Source organism: Neoarius graeffei, chromosome 27 (assembly GCF_027579695.1).
Source record: "Neoarius graeffei isolate fNeoGra1 chromosome 27, fNeoGra1.pri, whole genome shotgun sequence".
Lineage (NCBI taxonomy): Eukaryota > Metazoa > Chordata > Actinopteri > Siluriformes > Ariidae > Neoarius > Neoarius graeffei.
The window spans coordinates 25,233,077-25,248,126 of record NC_083595.1 but is presented as its reverse complement, the minus strand read 5'-3'; the positions used below and the strand labels follow the sequence as shown (position 1 = coordinate 25,248,126).

The 15,050-nt window shown below is 45.4% G+C and overlaps 1 protein-coding gene across 1 annotated transcript in view; it reads right to left on the bottom strand.

The window, feature by feature from the left end:
- The window catches only part of c1qtnf4 (C1q and TNF related 4), a 72,902-nt gene extending 58,134 nt beyond the window's left edge, over positions 1-14,768 (bottom strand). The window contains exon 1 of the mRNA XM_060911468.1: positions 14,682-14,768. The gene's annotated coding sequence lies outside the window, so the exon portion shown is untranslated. The remainder of the gene's footprint in view (positions 1-14,681) is intronic.
- Between the last annotated feature and the right edge of the window lie 282 nt (positions 14,769-15,050).

Below are 15,050 nucleotides of genomic sequence, written 5' to 3'. Positions count from 1 at the left end.
CTCCATTCAATCAGCGAACGTCACACAGGAAGTGAACCCCAGCGGGTCATAGAAACTTGCGCAGGAGAAGAATGACTTTTATTTGTAGGCTACAGAAACTTTGAGGAATGAAATAAAAACCGGTATTAACCGGTTACCATTATTTTTAATAAGCGTTTCTGTTCCGGAACATAAAAAATAATAAAGTTTCTGGTTTCGTTTCTGTTCCATGTGAAATAGAAAAAGTTCCCGGTTTTCGTTTTCGTTCCTTGAACCGGTTCAAAGCCCTGCTTTTGAGTATGGTTTCTATCAAGGGTTCTTCCTCATGGTCTCTCAGGGAGTTTTTCCTTGCCATTAGGCTTGCTCATTAGGGATAAATTTATTGGGGATAAATTTATTAGTTCATATTTTAAAAATCTTTATTTTTCTGCAAAGCTGCTTTGCAACAAAATCTATTGTTAAAAGCACTATACAAATAAATGGACTTGACTCAACTTAAATTGTCCTTAGTCACTGTGCAGTTTTGCAGTCAGATATCTGGAGGTATTTTTAGTGTCTCCATCCAAAGACCTTGACAAGCAAAGCCAGTTTGCATCCAAATCTGATATTGCTGTGTTATGACTTAACTAATAGACTCAGTGGGGTGATCTAATTAAAACCAGTGAATGGTAGTGTCAAACAACATCTTACCAGCCTACATATTTGTATAACAACTACAGTCATACATTTCACAAAGATAGCCGTTCAACACTAGTTGTATAAACAGTCAACCAAATGGCAAACAATAAAGCCCACCTCACCACCATTTTTTATAAGGATTAATTAAATAAAATTTACTTCATGGATCTCACCATGAATGAAGACAGGACTAATCACATTCAGCACTGTTCATAAATAATAAACCTATATACAGATGATAGTCTTTTCTTTGTAGAAAACCAGAATATAATTATAGTTTTGTATAAATCAGTAAGCTGGTCATTGTCTAAACTATCAACTGCAAAAAAACATGGACAGCATAATGCCTCTAAAAAGTGAAGCCAACAGAGATCTAGCACCCCTGCTGTCTGGCTGCAGTACAATTTTTAGCACCGCCTATCCCCATGTTGTCAGATCGCAGGCACTTATGGATGCAAATGCAGGGGAGAGCGGGTGCGGTGCAAACTGCAGACAAAGCCAAAATGTGAATCAGGAATCGTAGTCAGAAAAACAGCCGTGGGTCGATCGATCGGCAAACAGTGCAGTGCAGGGCAGATGAAAAGACAAACTCGGAAGAAAAAAGGAACAGAGGTCTTAACAGGAAGTCAGTCAGATAAACAAAAGGCTTGGTCAAGTCAGGTACAAGACACAGAATGATACTTCATGAGAAGTGCTTGTGACTGCAGAGCTTATATTGGGTTGGTGATTGTGGGGTAATTGGCTGCAGGTGAAGTGATTAGAATTCCGGTGATGGGGGCGCTGTTGCTCTTGGGAAGTGTAATCTGGAGCGGCCATGTTTGGATGCTGCTCCAAACTCTGGTTTTCAGTACTGCTACTGACAGAACCCCCCGAGGAGCTCCCTCTTGACGCAACCTCTTTTCTTGGTTGACCTCTTTTTCTTGGTGTGGGCTTTTCAGGATGCTAGCTATGGAATTCTTGCATGAGAAGTGGGTCTAAGATGTCCTTGGAACTGACCCAACTGCATTCCTCTAGGCCATAGCCTTCCCAGTTGACCAAGTATTCGAGGTGTCCCTGTCTGCGGTGAGAGTTGAGGATTTTGTTCACTTTGTAGTTGGGCTCGCATTTGATGTCTGGGGAGGGGTTTTCTTGGGTGGGCGTGTCTGAATCTAGGGGACCTTGGATAGCAGGTTTGAGGCATGATACGTGGAAAGTGGGTGCCATCCTGCTGTGAAAGGGAAGCTCGAGCCTATATGAGACCTCATTGACTCTGTGGAGTATTCTTTTTTAAACTTTGTTTATTGGGTTTTACAGACATATACGATTGTATTGAAACATTTACAAAGAGTTAAGTATACATTCTTTCTTTTTAGACAACAAAAAAAGCAAAAAAAAAGTGGACATTGAAATATTTTTTAGGACTAGGACAGAACCAGACAATTGAAAAAGAATATAGACAAAAAAAAAAAAGGGACAGGCACAACAGTCAGGTAACAGTAAACAGCAATAGACATAGCAACAGACATCCCAAGTCAGAGTAATGGCACCTCTCTTAGCTGCCTCAGTCATGTCAGTCAGTCAGGGGCGAGTGAAAGATCTGTCCTCATAATGAATTGAAAGAATGGGCACCATAATTTCCCAAATTTACTGGAGCAGCCACTCAAAGACAGTCTAATTTTCTCCAACTTCAGAAAATAAAGGGCGTCTCTAATCCAGTGGGCGTGACTGGGCGGAACTCTGTGGAGTATTTTGAATGGGCCAATGAACCTGGCTTGTAGTTTCTTGCAGGAGTTTGGAGTGCTGAGGTTTTTTGTAGACACCCATACTCTGTCACCTGGGGCATATTCTGGAGTGGTGCTTCTGTGCTTGTCAGCGTAGTGTTTATACCTGATGTTCACCTCCTCCGTCCTTTGAAGTACCTCCTTCCAGACTTGTTGACTTTTCTGGAACCAAGAGTCAATGGCTGTAATCTGTGTGGGAGTGTCATCCCATGGGAAGAGTGGGGGTTGGTAGCCAAGTACGCACTGAAACGGTGTTAACTGAATGTCTGAGAGAATTCTGTGTGTACCTAGCCCATGGAAGGAAACGTGCCCACTCTTTTTGGTTCCACATGCAGTATATGTGAAGGAAACAGCTCACTTCTTGGTTTGCCCATTCTGCTTGACCGTTGGACTGAGGGTGATATCTGGAGGTCAAGCTGACAGATACTCCCAGCCTGTCCATGAAGCTCGACCATAGTCATAAGATAAACTGGGACCCCAATCACTGACAATGTCCTCTGGGATTACATAATAATGGAAAACATGGTTGAACAGTAGTTCAGTGGTTTCAAATGCTGTAGGGTGACCTGGTAGTGGGATGACTCTGAGGGTTTTGGAGAACCTGCCAATTATGACCAGGGTGACTGTGTGACCTTGAGACTGAGGTAGGTCAGTGAGAAAGTCCAGGGCAATGTGTGACCAGGGTTGTTGAGGTACTGGGAGAGGACATAGTTTACCAGCCAGAAGAACTCTGGGGATCTTGGCTTGGGCACAGGCTGAGCAAGATAAGATGTACTGGTTAATGTCTGACATCATATTCTCCCACCAATACTTGTGTTGGAGGAGTTGGTAGGTGTGTTGGCTGCTGGGATCTCTGATGGCAGGAGAAGAGTGTGCCCAGGTGATCAGTTTGCCTCTAAGTCTGGGTGGAACGTGCAAACGACCCAGAGGGCAGTTTTCAGGTGGGTTGAGCTTGTCTGATCTGTCTGTCAACATCCCAAGTGATGGCTTGCAGAAAACATTCGGGTGGAAGGATAGTAGTGGTTTCAGACGGGTTGGGTGAGGATGTGTGAATTCTGGAGAATTTGTCAGCCTTGGTGTTTCTGGAACCTGGATGACAGGAAATGGTGAATTGAAACCTGGTGAAGAATAGGGCCCATCTGGCCTGACGGGGGTTTAATCATTTAGCTGTCCTCAGATATGCCAGGCATTTATAGTCAGTCAGGATCGTGAATGGGTGTGGTGCACCCTCCAACCAGTGTCTCCACTCCTCCAGGGCCAGCTTGACAGCCAGGAGCTCTTGATTCCTGATATCATAGTTTCACTTGGCCGGTGTGAGTTTCTTCAAGTAGAAACTGATTGGATGCAACTTGGGTCATTCTCCAAGGCGCTGTGATAGAACCTCTCTGACTCCCATTTCTGATGCATCCATCTCCACTAAAAATTACTTAGAAGGATCAGGGTGTTGAAGGATAGGGGCTGTGGTGAAAGCGTCCTTCAGCTGGTTGAAAGCCTGATCAGCTGCTGGACTCCAGTGGAGGCGATGGGTACCTTCTTCAAAAGACTAGTGAGAGGAGCTGTGACAGAGCTGAAGCCACGGATGAAGCGGTGGTAGAAGTTGGCAAACCCCAGAAAACATTGAAGCTCCTTGACAGAGGTGGGAGTGGGCCATGATGTTACTGCAGTGACCTTGGCTTGATCCATATTCACTCCCTCTGAGGTGATGACATATCCCAGGAATGAGATCTGGCGGACATGGAACTTGCATTTCTCAGCTTTCACACATAGGTGGTATTGGAGCAGGGGAGAGAGCGCCTGACGTGCTCATGGTGGATGCTTTCATCTAGGGTGTAGATCAGGATGTCATTGATGTACAGTAGGCAATTACGAACCAGCCCTGAGCACATCATTGATGAGACACTGGAAGGGACTGGATGCACAAGAGAGGCCATAAGGCATTACCAAATATTTGAAGTGACCTGCTGTGGTGCTAAAAGAGGTCTTCCACTCATCACCCTCATGGATCCTGACCAGGTTTTAAGCACTGCAACGGTTGAGCTTGGAGAATATTTTAGCTGATCGGAGTTGTTCTAGAGCTGAAGGTACCAAGAGAAGAGGATAGGGATACTTTACTCTGATCTGGTTCAGGCCTCGATAGTCTATACATGGCCAGAGACCTCCTGCTTTCTTCTTGATGAAGAAGAACCCCACTGAGGCTGGAGATATTGAATGTCGGATGTACCCCTGAAAAACTAGTTCATGCTTTTGTTACCTCCAGGTTGGATTATTGTAATGCCTTACTGTCCAGATGTTCCAATAAGTGCATAAACAAGCTCCAGTTAGTTCAAAATGCAGCAGCAAGGGTCCTTACTAGAACTAGAAAATATGACCACATCATCCCTGTCATATTCACACTGCATTGGCTCCCAATCAAATTTCGTATTGTTTATAAAATACTACTATTGACCTTTAAAGCACCGAATGGTCTCACGCCACAGTACCTGAGCGAACTTCTGGTCCTTTATGACCTGTCACGTCTACTTAGATCAAAAGGTGCAGGCTATCTTCTGGTACCTCGTATAGTGAAGACTACATCAGGGGGCAGAGCCTTTTCTTACAAAGCCCCACAGTTATGGAACAGCCTTCCAAGTAGTGTTCAGGAATCAGACACGGTCTCAGCGTTTAAGTCTAAGCTGAGAACATATCTTTTTAGTCAAGCCTTTTGTTAATAGTGTTTATGAGGTAAAGCAGTAGATCTGGCGGGTCCTCAGACATAGAGTGTTGGTAAACTGGGATGTATGGATGCTGTCAGTTCCCCACTCACTTGCTCACTCAAGTTTGTTGACAGTATAGTGGCTGGCTGTTTTATGTCCCGGAGAGCCCTCATGCCTGTGCTACCTTCTGGCTCTCCCCTTTTAGTTATGCTGTCATAGTTAGTTGCTGGAGTCCCTGCTTGTACTCAGCACAAAATGTATACTGTTCCTACTCATCAGGTGACATTAGGCATACCTAACAACCTGTGTTTTCTCTCTCTTTTTCTCCCTCCCCACCCCTCTCTCTGTCTATCCCTCTGAGTTACATGTCAATCCTGAGATCGAGATGCTGACCTCTTCTGCTCCTCAGACCTGCCTGATCCATCCTGGTGCCCTATGTTTAGCTGGAGTCTCATCACATCGCTCCTGTGGAGGACGGCCCCATATGGACAGTTGAAAGTCACACTTGGAAGATGCTCTGGACACTTATAGTAATACTTGACTTGACTTGACCCCTACTGCAGAGCTTCTTGCACATACTCGCTACTGAAGTGGAGGAAAATGTGATCTGGGGAAGTTTCAGGCAGTTTTGCTGACAGGAGGGTGACACCTGAAAGATGTCCCATTGCTGCCATGAGATCAGAGGGTCATGTAGTTGTAGCCATGGACATCCTAGTATTATGTCGTGATTGGAAGTTGGGGTGACAAGGAGAGTTATGTGTTCCATATGGATGGCTCCTACTTGAATCTCAAGGGGAGTTGTTTTTGTTGAGACCAGTCCTTCCCCTATGGGTCCCCTGTCAATGGCTTTTAGCTTGATAGGTTGTAGGAGAGGGTGAGTGGAGAGTTGATACTTCTGTACAATTGTACTGTTTATGAAGTTTCCCTCAGCCCCTGAGTCAGTGAAGGCAGAAAGTAAATGGGTTGAGTATGGTAGCTTTAATAACACTGGTATTTGGAAAGATTGAGAGCTGTGAGACATTTCTGGACTCATCAGGTTAACAGGTCTGGGAGCCTTGCTTGGCTGATGATTCCGTGGGGGCTGAGTAGGGCGCCTAGAGATCTGATGACCCGTCTCTCTGCAGTAGAAGCAGAGGCCCTCTCTTCTTCTTCTCTCCCTCTCTGACTTCTGTAGTTGTGTGTGGGAGATCTCTATGGGTGTTCCCGAGTTTGTGCTGGGAGAGGAGGTTGGAGGCAGTTGAAGTGAGGGGAGGGTCATTTGCAGAGGAGGTGATCCAAGCAGATGGCCAGATCAATGAGAGAGTCTAGTGAGAGATGTTCATTGCGGCAGGCTAACTCACTGAGCACTTCTGGATGCAACCCTTATCGAAACATGGCTTTTAAGGCAGACTTATTTCAACCACTACTGGTGGTGAGGGTGCGGAAGTCCAGTGCACATTTGGTGATGCTTGTTTCACCCTGTCAGATTGTCAGTAGACTCTCTCCAATCTCTATACCCTCGGGTTGATGATCAAACAATCTCGAGAACAACTCCAGAAAACAGTCATAGGATATAGTGTGTTTGCCCCATGCATCTATACAGTGCTTACCCAGTGAAGAATCTTACCGGTGAGAAGACTGATAAACTGGGAGATCTTGTGCTCATTGGTGACTCCAGTGAGTGTGGAGAACTCTAGCAAACACTGGAGAAGGAATCCCTTGCAATTGGAAACCTCCCTGGAGAACTTTTCAGGCAGGGGAATGCTACAAGGCACACTGGCAGGCGATGAGGGGCATGTGAGGATGGCCTGCAACACCACAGCAGTGAGTTGTGACATCCTGGTGTTGAGATCACTGATTATCTGCTGGTGCTCTCCTAACAGATGCCCCTGTGGGTGCATTGCAATCTGCTTTGCTTATTCTGCTGTATCCATGATGGTGAAGTATCCTGTCAGATTGTAGGCACTTACGGATGCAAATGCAGGGGAGAGCGGGTGCAGCACAAACTGCAGACAAAACCAAAACATGAATGACTAATCATAGTCAGGAAAACAGGCATGGGTCGATTGATCTGCAAACAGCGCAGTGCAGGGCAGACGAGAAGATGATGTTGGGAGAAAAAAGGAACAGAGGTCTTAACAGGAAGTCAGTCAGACAAACAGAAGGCTTGATAAAGTCAGGTACGAGACACAGAACAATACTTTGTGAGAAGTGCTTGTGACTGCTGAGCTTATATGGGGTTGGTGATTGTGGGGTAATTGGCTGCAGGTGAAGTGATTAGAATTCCAGTGATGGGGCACTGTTGCTCTTGGGAAGTGTAGTCTGGAGCGCCCATGTTTGGAGGCCTTCTCTGAACTCTGGTTTTCAGCACTGTTACTGACATTTCAACGACAAAATAGCCTATTTACCATTGTAGGGATGGACTGCCATGCCGTAACCATAGTAACCATCTTCCCCCTTTCACTGTACAGCATTGAAGACACAAATCCCTGCACTCTATGCCATGTTCTATCTCTGCCCATTCTTCTGACTCCCTGTAATGGTATTGGATACAGAGATGATACCGGATACCAAATACAGTGACGTCACGACTGTGCTTTAAACCCATGGCGGAATCGAAATTCTTTCTCTCTGGCGGTGGATTCCATGTGTGAAAGAGAAGCCGATGCATCGGTGCTACAGAAGGACAGAGAACAAAGAGTGAGCTATTGATACAGGACCTTTATCCAAAGTTCAATGTATTTGACCTTTGCATAGTTGTAATAATAACTGAACTGGTTAGTTACTGCAGCCCACGCAGTATTTCAAAGAGAAAAGGTGACCGGATCCCTTTTCCCTTTCTCAATATCGATGAACTATAAACAAGATTCCTTCCAGATCATCGGATAACCGACGGAACACTGACGATCTTCAACTGACGAGCTGTTAAAGTGAAAGAAACAGAACTGTTTTCTCCCTGGACCTGCGCTCCATGCTGTCTTCAGATAACAGAAGGTGCACTTTCAGTCGCCATGCAAGAGCGATCTCAGGTAAGGCTGGCAATTGTTAGTTTTAGTTGTGGCTAGTTAATGTGAAGAGTGTTGTTTATTTTAATTCATTTATGGTTTAAATGTACGCATTTTGATTCATATGAAAGTTGGTCTTAGAACGCATGTGGTTTGATTTACTTTGTTTAATATCTGTATTTAGTTAGATCGTGCATGCGCTCTCTCTCTCTCTCTCTCTCTTTAACTCCCTCCGTTGCACTACACCCCTCAACATTGGGATTTCAGGAGTAGCTAAGGGTTGAGTAGAAGTTTGGGGTTTAAGGCCTAGCTGGACTAGTTTAAGCTACAGATTCCTTTGTTACTCTTCCATGCGCGCCGCCTCGTTCCCTCACTTCGCCCCTCCTTGTCGTGCGCCTGCGCACGCTCTCTCTCTCTCTCCCTAGCTCCTCCTCATCCCGTTAGTGCGCAGCTGTGCACACATACACATGCCTACACTCTCACACACACTCACACACACACTCTCACACAGACACACAAACACGTGATTTCCCTCTCACATTTTAACATCCACTCACTCCTACACTGTAAACTTGCATATAGCTTATTACTTCTGATCACCATTAGTGCCTTAGTTATCATCATATACACTACTGATTCTCATTTGTATACATTGTATCACCATTTATATTGAATTATTCCTTGGCTGCTATTGTTGCTATATTTGATCAGTATTAGTTTGCTAATTCATGTCAGCTATTTCAATAAATGGCATCTTTGGAATAAACTGTGATCTGTCTATTGCTACAACATTCACTGAGTGCCAACCTCTGCCAAACAAGTATTCTAATTGCCTTCGCCCATTTGGTTGTTATATGAATGTTATAGATCTAGAGTAAACATATTATATTAGAGCTACAATACTCACTAAAATGATAACAACATCACCACTAAGTTATTCCATTGATATTAATAGTTTAGCTATAAACTATTAGACACTTGAATTAATGATGAATGAATTTATGATACTGATCCCTTTTTACATGAGACTGATTTGATAAGCCTATTGCACCTACACTATGCCAATTTTCTCATCTAAACTATCTTTCTATTTACAGTCTAATTTGAAATTCCATCCATCGATCCATCCATCCATCCATTTTCTGCCACTTATCCAGGTCTGGCTCGTGGGGGTAGTAGCCTAAGCAGAGCAGCCCAGACTTCCCTCTCCCTGGCCACCTCCACCAGCTCTTCTGGGGGAATACTGAAGCGGTCCCAGGCCAGCCGAGAAATGTAATCTCTCCAGCGTGTCCTGGGTCTGCCCTGGTGTCTCCTCCCAGTGGGGCATGCCCAGAGAACCTCCCCTGGGAGGCATCCAGGGGCATCTTAAGAAGGTGCCTGAACCACCTCAACTGATTCCTTTCAATGTGGAGGAGCAGCAGTTCTACTCTGAGTCTCTCCCGAATGACTAAGCTTTTCACCCTGTCTCTAAGGGAGAGCCCAGTCACCCTGCGGAGAAAACTCATTTCGACTGCTCGTATCCATGATCTCATTCTTTCGGTCACTACCCACAGCTCATGACCATAGGTGAGGGTGGGAATGTAGATGGACCAGTAAATAGAGAGCTTTGCCTTTTGGTTCAGCTCTCTACCACAACAGACCAGTTTAGCATCTGCATCACTGCTGACATTGCCCCGATCCATCTGTCCAACTCCTGCTCCCCCCTACCCTCACTTGTGAACAAGACCCTGAGATACTTAAACTCCTCCACTTGAAATAGCAACTCCCTCCTGACCCAAAGTAGGCACTCCACCTGCTTCCGGCTGAGCGCCATGGCCACAAACTTGGAGGTGCTGATCCTCATCCCAGCCACTTCACACTCGGCTGCAAACCATCCCAGTGCATGCTGTAGGTCACAGATTGATGAAGCCCAACAGGACTATATCATCTGCAAAAAGCAGAGACGTGAGCCTGATTCCACCAAACTGGACACCCTCTGCCCCTTGGCTGCACCTAGAAAATCTGTCCATAAAAGTTATGAACAGAACCAGTGACAAAGGGCAGCCCTGGTGGAGACCCACATGCACTGGGAACAAGTCCGACTTACTGCCGGCAATGCGAACCAAACTCTTGCTCTGGTCATACAGGGTCCGAATGGCCTGCAGCAGTGGACCCCGAACCCCATACTTCCGAAGCACCCCCCACAGGGCACCCCAAGGGAGACAGTCATAAGCCTTCTCCAGGTCCAAAAAACACAGACCAGTTAGGCAAACTCCCATGAACCCTCCAGTACCCTTGCAAGGGTAAAGAGCTGGTCCAGTGTTCCACAACCAGAATGAAAACCGCATTGTTCCCCCTGAATCTGAGGTTCAACTATTGACCGGACTCTCCTCTCCAGCACCCCAGCATAGGTTTTCCTGGGGAGGCTGATAAGTGTGATGCCCCTATAGTTGGAAAACACTCTCTGGTGCCCCTTTTTAAAAAGGGGAACCACCACCCCAGTCTGCCAATCCAGAGGCACTGTCCCCGACCTCCACGCAATGTTGAAGAGGCATGTCAGCCAAGACAGCCCAACAACATCCAGTGCCTTCAGGAACGCAGGACGAATCTCTTCCACCCCCAGAGCCTGGCCACCGATGAGCTTTTTAACCACCTTGGCAACCTCAGTCCCTGTGATGGGTGAGTCCTCCCAAGCACCCTCAGACTCTGCATCCTCCTTGGATGACATGAAGGTGGGATTGAGGAGATCCTTGAACTATTCCTTCCACCGCCGGATGATGTCCCCAGTTGAGGTCAACAGCACGCCATCCCCACTGTAAACAGTCAGGACAGAGCACTGTTTCCCCTTCCTGAGCTGCCAGATGGTTTGCCAGAATCTCTTCAAAGCTGACCGAAAGTCGCTTTTCATGGCCTCACCGAACTCCTCCCACACTCGAGTTTTTGCTTCAGCGACCACCAGAGCTGCGTTCCGCTTGGCCAGCTGCCTTTGGAGACCCACAGGCTAACCAAGCCCGATAGGAGTCCTTCAGTTTGACGGCTCCCCTCACCGCAGGTGTCCACCATCAGGTTCAGGGATTACCGCCACAACAGGCACCAACAACCTTGCAGCCGCAACTCTGCATGGCCGCCTCAGCAATGGAGGTATGGAATATGGTCCATTCGGAATCAATGTCTCCATCCTCCCCCAGTATGCAGTTGAAACTCTGCTGGAGGTGGCAGTTGAAGATCCTACAGACAGGAGTCTCCACCAGATGTTCCTCGCATACCCTCACTACATGTTTGAGGCTACCAGGTCTGTCCGCCCTCCTCCCCTGCCATCTGATCCAGCTCACCACCAGGTAGTGATCAGTTGACAGCTCTGCTCCTCTCCTCACCCGAGTGTCCAAGACATATGGTCGCAGATCAAATGAAACAACTACAAAGTCAATCATAGATCTACAGCCTTGGGTGTCCTCATGCCATGTACACTTATGGACACCCTTATGCTTGAACATGATGTTCATTATGGCCAAACCGTGCATGGCACAGAAGTCCAACAACAGAACATCACTCGGGTTCAGATCGGGCAGGCCATTCCTCCCAATCACACCCCTCCAGGTCTCACCTTCATTACCCACATGAGCATTGAAGTCCTCCAGTAAAGCAATGGAGTCCCCTCATGGTGCACTGTCTAGTACCCCACTCAAAGACTCCAAGAAGGCTGGGTACTCTAAACTACCATTTGGTGCATAAGTGCAAGTGACAGTCAGAGACCGTTCCCCGACCCAAAGGCAAATGACCCTCTCATTTACTGGGGAGAACTCTGATGTTAGCACACCAAACTTGGGGGCTACCAATAGCCCCACCCCTGTCTGGTGCCACTCACCCTTGGCAACTCCAGCATGGAAGAGAGTCCAACACCTCTCCAGGAAATTGGTTCCAGAGCCCAAGCTATGCATTGAGGTGAGCCCAACTATATCAAGTCGGTACCTCTCAACCTCATGCACAAACTCAGGCTCCTTCCCCACCAGAGAGGTGACATTCCATGTCCCAAAAGCCAGTTTTATCAGTTGGGGATCAGTACACCAGGGCCTCCACCTTTGGCTGCCACCCGATCCACAATGCACCAGACCCTTACGGCACCTCCTGTGGGTGGTGGGTCCACAAGAGAGTAGTTCTGTGTTGCTCATTCTGGTTAGGCCTGGCTGGGCCCCATGGACATAGGCCTGGCCACCAGGCATTTGCCGATGAGCCCCTCCTCCAGGCCTGGCTCCAGGGTGGGGCCCTGGTATCCCTGGTCCGGGTGAGGGCACTCGGATCCTTGCTTTTTCTCTCATAAGGGTCTTCAGAACCATTCTTTGACCTCTCATCTAAGACCTTTTTGCCTTGGGAGACCTTACCAAGGGCAAATGCCCCTGACAACATGAATCACTGAGGCACTCAAACCCTTCCACCACATTAAGGTGGTGATTCAAGGAGGGGCTAATTCAAAATTACTTTTCCTTATGCTGACATCTGTACATTTTTTCATTTTCCTGCAGAAATTAGTTTTTAAAATGTTATTCTACTATATTATAAGAAGTCAGGTCAGGTCTATACTTGGGAATGAAATGCCTTGGCTGGAACAGACTGGCTGCAAAACCTGCATTGCATCCTGTCTGTTTGTTATGTGGAGTTGCTGAGTTTCTAGTCAAGTTTGCCAGGCAACCTAGTCTAACCTACCATTGAAACCTAGTATAACCTACACAGGTGAAAAAAATTACGCTCTCTGGTTGATTGCCACAATGAAGACATTCTCTGATGCATGGGACCTTAGTATGGGGAGAAGGGGGCAGGCCCTTCTCTAATCCTATCACCCTATCAAATCAGTGGGTGAACCTGAGTTCGACCCTCATGCCTATTGTGCAGACTGATTCCAAATTTGACAACATGGCAGAAGAATTTTGGCTCCATTTCTATAGAATGGAAAGGAATGGAGACATACCATCCATGGTTTTTTTTTTCAGTCATTAGTACAAACCTTTAAAGTAGACCATTCAATAAACTATAAATCCAATCAAATCCCAAACTATGATTAAAAAGTATATATAAATAATAGTTAGTCTTACCAAAATTAGTTAACTACTATTATGATATAATTAATTCTGGTAACTGCAGTTAATGTGTCCTTATAAAAGAAAAAAAAGACAATGGAAACATGACCAAGCCAGAAGTGTATCCTCTGAGAGTCTGCTAAACAAGTAGAGTCATTAGTGAAGTAATTCACACCCAGTCACTTAGCGACCCACCCAATCGCACATTTAAATTCAGTTATTAATTTTCCTGCCCTGTGATGACCTGGCGACTTGTCCAGGGTGTACCCCGCCTTTCGCCCGTAGTCAGCTGGGATAGGCTCCAGCTTGCCTGCGACCCTGTAGAACAGGATAAAGCGGCTAGAGATAATGAGATGAGATGAGATTAATTTTCCAGTACAATATGCTTTCTAATGGTCTTATTTGTGATAATAAAATGCTTCACTAATTTTATTATTTGTATTTTTTTCTCTTGTTGTTAACTCCTAAAGTAAAATTAAAGCTAGTCTCATAATTTATTACGTGTATAGCTATTTTGCTCTTGTTTTAAATGACCCAAATATTGGAAAGTAATACTTAACAACTGATCCTGATATTTTGTGAGCAATGCAGTAAATACTGCATTGGACTATGGACTATACATTATATGAGCTGTATGAGGGTTGGATCACTGAACAAGAAAACAAAAAGAAGAGTAGAGAAGAAACAAAGAATGAGACATTGATCACATACAGTTATCCTTTTCTGTCTCCATCTCTGTTTCTTCATTTAGATCAATATACACTAAGCACATGTGTAATGCGATTATTAACCAAAGACACAATTTCTCTGTAAAAGATACACTACAATATAAAAGGCATGAATGAATAGCAATTCCTTGTATTTATCTGCTGTTTAAAAAAATAGCATCAGTCCTTTGAGAGCTGGCAGTCTCACACTGTCTCATCTTTTGCACACACACACACACACACACACACACACACACACACACACCTGTGTGCTAAGCAGTCTTCTTTGTGATATTTAGGTCAATTGTGTTGTCTTGCCTGAGGGATAGAACAGATCAGAGTGTACTGTCTTTGTTAATATCAATCCTATATATGTTGCATGTTCAAATTCTTTTCATTACAAAGCCTAGGTTCACCTTGTGCTTCAATCTGGTTTTTAATCTAGTACTTAATGTAGGTAAGTATGTACTGCACATGAGAGATACTGTATGAAAGGAAGAGAGATGCTGAGATAAAGAAACACATAGCTTCAGAGATATCAGAGATCACATAGCATGCAGAGATATAAACAGTTCAACAGATAATCTGTCATTGTATAGCTGTTTGAGATTCTAATCGGCTTCACAGTTTGAATTAAATATGCTAAAAAGAATACATGAACAGGTAATTGCTTTGACTGTATGCTTATTCAGACCATAAAAATGCATACAATGCTGTTGTCCACATCACATCAGATCTGAGAAATACAGATACATAGATTCACAAATGCATGAAGACATGGATTCAGAGATACATAGATAGAGAGATTATGTTCTTTGTTTTTGCTTACCACTGACTTGTAGGTAGAAGGAGGTTTGCGTAAAGTTCTGTTAGTCGTATTGTGCGTTGTGCTTCTAATTCTCGCCTTCTCTCTCTTCCCTTCTCTGTATATTTGTTCTCAACCTGCTGCTGATGTCTGGCAAACTGCAGGCATAGCTCTCTCTCTCTCTCTCTCTCTCTCTCTCTCTCACACACACACACACACACACGAGCGCGCGCACATAAGCACTAAGAGTCATACATTCATTGGAGGATCTAAGAGAAATCGGGGGCTACGAGCTGATCGGGGGACTCTGGAGAGGACGAACAACAAAAAAAAATGACCATCTGGGGTGACATCAGGGGGAGAAATTGTATAGGGGGGTGTTTAGGGGTAAAT